This window comes from Lipotes vexillifer, unplaced genomic scaffold (genome assembly GCF_000442215.2).
Source record: "Lipotes vexillifer unplaced genomic scaffold, Lipotes_vexillifer_v1.1 scaffold542, whole genome shotgun sequence".
Taxonomy (NCBI): domain Eukaryota; kingdom Metazoa; phylum Chordata; class Mammalia; order Artiodactyla; family Lipotidae; genus Lipotes; species Lipotes vexillifer.
The window spans coordinates 1,378,582-1,383,665 of NW_006773166.1; positions in this window are offsets into that span (position 1 = coordinate 1,378,582).

Consider the following 5,084-nt stretch of genomic DNA (forward strand, 5'->3'; position numbering starts at 1 on the left):
CTAGAGAGGTAAAGTAACTTGCCCAGGTCACACAGTTATAAGTAGGAGAGCCAGAGCCAGGATTTAAGTCCGAAAGTCTGGCTCTGGAGAATCTGTGCTCTTAAGCATCAAGCTAGGCTGATATTAATGTCCCATTTACAGATGAGGCAGCCCAAGACCCATGTCACAGTGACATGACTAGATAGTAGCAAATCTAGGTCTCCTAAAGCCAGGCTATTCTCACCATCCCATCTGATTGACAAATTCCCAAAGTATATTTGAACAAAGATAGGACAATGAGGATCCAACTGCTTTCTTATTCCTAGAATCCAAATCTCACTCCTGTACCCTATCTCTGCCCTCCAGTCTCCAGTCCTAAGTCCTCTGCTCTTTAAATGGAGCGAAATAAATTAACTACATTGATGGGTTTTTTCCCTCTCCTTCTCCCAGCCTCACCAGCTCGGTCTTCAGTCTGCCACCATAAATCACTGGCAATTCAAAAAATGGTGTCTGAGAAAATGGGCCTTCGTGTCTTGATGGATGTGTAAATCTCCATCTCCTCCATACATGTCTCACATTTCAGAGGGAAAAAAATCTTTATTGGCGTTAGCACATTCATGAGTTTAAATAAAAATAAATACATCTCTATTGACTGTAGTTATCATGCTCGGTTTCATGCAATGTTAAGTGCTTCAAATAAAAATAGATTGGTCGGAGTGAGTGTGCATCAGTTCCAATAACGATGCAGCCAGTTTCCGTAGCATATGCGTTTCAGTTAATGTTCCCCCAGCTTGCAGGAGGGGAAGCACATTACTGCATGGAGCTTTTAGGCTCCATTTTCTGTCTAAATGCTCCAGGTAGGTGTGAATGTTTATTAGTGTCATGAAATGCATCTGGCAGGCAAAGCCTGGCCTTTGCAGAAGAGACCAAAGTGCAATTGCTGAAGATGGGCCAGACTGGGCAGAAGGTGCAAATCCTGTGGCGTGTGAGCCCAGCATCAACCCATCAAATGTGTATGCAGTACCTACTGCATGCCTGTCACCTGAGCAAGGGCCAACCTAGGACTGAATATTTAGAATTACTTATTTAGGCTCGTCTCCTGATTGGGGTAGTAGCTCATGAAAGGAAGGGCATCTCTCTGTTTTAATCATCACGAATTCTCTAAGTCAGGTTAAAGGCATGGGCCTGGGCATCAGACGACCTGGATTCAAATCCCAGCTCCATCATTTAAACAGTAAGCAAACATTTATGGAGCACCAACTGTATACCAGAACTTTTTCTAGGTGCTGAGGCTACAGCACTGAGCAAAGTCTCTGTTCCTATGAAGCTTACATTCTAGAGCAGGGAAGGTTTAACTCTAAGTAAGAAACATCTCTTGAACTTCAGATTCTTCATCAGTAAGATGGGGATAATAGCACCTGCTTCACGGTGTTGTTGTGAAATTTAAATAAGAAAATTCCTCTGATGTATTTGGCACAGGGTCTGGCATACAGTAAGGGCTGAATGTCAGCTCCCAGCATATTCATTGTCAGTAAGGACACCTCCTATGCAGCATTTTAAATTCTTTTGGCCTTTCTTCTTATTCTAGCCCCTATTGAAGCCAACAGCTCAGTGGCCGCTGATAGGCTCCTACAGGTACAGCCTGACAGTCCATTCACCTTAGGCCCATGTCTGAGACTTCTCACCTCCCATCCTAAGGCTCCTCTGCTCATGCCAAGCCTTGGCCCCCATGTAAATGCAACCTGGAACTACAGTGGAGTTAGCATGTTGGGGAGAACCTCTAGCCAGGGTGTTGTGGGTTGAACTGCATACCACAAAAAGCTATATTGAGGTCCTAACCCCTGTGACCTAAGAAATAGATATGCCCTGGTTTCCTGGCACACAGCTCCCAAAACCCTTGGAATCTTCGAAGTCCTAAGTGTCTTCTTATATGCTAATGAGATGACTGGTGGCTGGGGTCTCCTGGTTGGGCGCCCTCAGGACGGGGGCTGGTTGTCAGGGGAACCAACTGTGTGATTACAGGGTTGGAACTTTCAGCCCCACCCACTCACCCCCAGACCTCCAGGGAGGGAGAGGGGCTAACGGTTGAGTTAATCACTGACGGCCAATGATTTAATCAATCATGCCTAAATAATGAAGCCTCCATAAAAATCCCAAAAGTACTGGTGAACTCCTGGAGTTTCCTGGAGGGTGGCGTGCCTGGAGAGGGCATGGAAACACTGCACCCCCTCCCCCATACCTTGCCTTGTTCATCTCTTCCATCTGGCTGTTCCTGAGTAGTATCCTTTTATAGTAAACTGGTAATTTAGTAAGTAATCCGTTTTCCTGAGTTCTTTGAGCCATTCTAGTTCATTACTGAGCCCAAGGAAGGAGTTGTAGGAACCTCCAATTTACAGCTGGCCAATCAGAAGTACAGTCAGACAACCTGGACTTGTGATTGGCATCTGAAGAGGGAGCAGTCTTGCGGGACTGAACCCTTATGTGGGATCCAATGCTATCTCCAGGTAGATAGTATGACAGTTGAGTTAAATTATAGGACACCTAGCTAGTCTTGTAGAATTGCTTGGTGTGAGAAAAAACACCCACACATTTGGTGTCAGAAGTGAAATACCGAGAGTAGTACTGTGAGTCCAGGGAGAAACAGAATTGTCCCCTTTCACCCCAGTACCTGTAAATGTGATCTGATTTGAAATAGGGTCTTTGCAGATGTAATCAAGTTAGGTTAAGGACATACTTAAATAGAGTGGTTCCCATATTCAATGGCTAGTTTCCTTATAAGGAAAGAAGGATTTGGAGATACACAGACATAGAGAGACGGACGAAGGCCATGTGAAATAGAAGCAGAAATTAGAATGGTGCAGCTACAGACCAAGGAAAGCTAAGGATGCCAGCAACCACTGGAAGCTAAGAAGAAACAAGAAAAGATGCTTCCCTAGAGCCTTCAGATGGAGAATTGCCCTTGCCAACAACTTGATTTCAGACTTTCAGCTTCAAAACTGTGAGACAATAGATTTCTGTTTTTGTGGTATTTGTCATGGCAGTCCAAGAAAACTAATACACATGGGGTACAGAAGTGAATGGAGAGATGCTTCTTCCTTACCCTGGACAGGTGGCCCTGGGATATGTTTCATATGGCCTCTCAGATGTCCCATGGTGTCTATCACCCAAACACCCATAGCCGTGGCCACCTCAGTAGTACACCCTTATTGGGGCTCTCCCTCCTTCCTTGTTTTGCTTTTCCTGTTGCTCACTCCTGCCCCCTGGGATCACCCTTCAGTAAAGGACTCCTACATACGCTATTTGTCTCAAGTTCCACTTTCTGGGAAACCCAGGTTAAGACAGCTAGTACCTGGCAGGCACATGGCTGACATTCAATAAATGTGTATTGACCGACTGAATAAATGAATGAAGATATAAATGAACACCCAATCCTGTCCTCAAGAGGCTTTCAATTAAATTATCAAGACAAAACACACACACACACAAAATATATGAAGAAATAAATTGTAGAGGCATTGGGAGGACAAAGAAGAACTTGAAATTCCCAGCTGCCTGACTGAGCACAGGTGGTGGGTAGAGCAGCCATTTCTAACATTTTCTATGGCTTTGATCTCTGGCACCTCCACACACATATTAGTCAGGGTTCTTAACTGCAAACAACAGAATCCACTCTGATTAATTTAAGAAGAGAGATTTGGTAAACGATACTAGAGAGCTCATAGAATTTCCAAGAGGATCACTCTCTGAGGAACAGTATTAATCATATCATAAGTGTTTCTCTGGGGAATAAAAAGCCACGAGAAAAATAACAGCCACAAATCAGATTCTGCTGGCTGAGCAAACCAGTCCCTGGCTATATTCTGGAAAATCTGGGAAATCCACAGGGTGGCCTTGGCCTTGGGGAGATCACTCTAATCCAGAGGTGAGCCAAGAAGAGGGAAATGAACCATCCACACCTCACCACCCTGGGGGCCTGTATTAAAACTCCAGGCCCTCAGGGTCAGCTCTTTTCCAGGGCTTTCCATGTTACTCAAATGTTCAAGCTTTCCTATCTGTTAAGTAGCTAAACCAGGATTGCAGGCCAGGGTCCAGGTCCTTGATGCTCAAACCCTCATGTGGTTTGTGAACAAGCAGGGGAAGCATTGCTAAGCTTGTTAGAAATGCAGAATCTGGGACGTCAACCAAGAGTGGCTGATTCAAAATCCAAGGCTTAACAGGATCCCCCAGCCGATCTCTGTGCACATCAAAGTTTGAGATGCACTGGTCTGGTCCCTTTCCTTAATTCCGGTGGTTCCCAAATCTAGCTAATCATGAGGCACCCCCCACCAGAACTTTTTAAAATGTAGATTCCCAGGCTCCACCCCAGATGAGCCTATCGAACAGGCCTGGAGTGGGCCCAGGTCACTGTGTTTTTTAGTTTTAATTTCCTTGGAGGTTTTCATGATCACCTAGGTTTGGGAACTGCCACCCTTCAGGATACAGCTCTGGTCCCTCAATAACCATCCTCTCAATCAGCAGGAGGGCCAGGAGACCAACATTCTTGGGAATCACCTGGCAAACCTGACCAACATGCAGATTCCTGGTCCCACCCCAGAGATTCAGATTTCAAAGAGTCTGAACAGAGCCATCATAAGACTGTAGGAGGCCCCAGGTACTGCTACCATGGCGGCTCTAGCCCGCCTCATAAGGGACATATTAAAAGCCATTTTCTTCCCACTATAAATATAAATGATATGCAACTATGAGAGAGTGGATTGACATGTGGTTGATGAGTTGACATAGCTACATTTTCTAGACATTTAATTAAACATTTATTAATTTTGATTTTTCAATTTTCTTTTTATATATTATGGCCAGTATTTTTTCCTCCTCAGGGTTCAAATGTTTACAAAGGCCGCTGAAGAGCTTATAAGCTTTTCCACCATGTACTGTGCCTGAAGCACTGAATGGATACAATGATGGCGTGTTTGGAAAGGGCTCAGGACTCCGCAATTTTTTTTTTTTTTATTAATTAATTTATTTTTGCTGTGTTGCGTCTTCGTTTCTGTGCGAGGGCTTTCTCTAGTTGTGGCAAGCGGGGGCCACTCTTCATCGCGGTGCGCGGG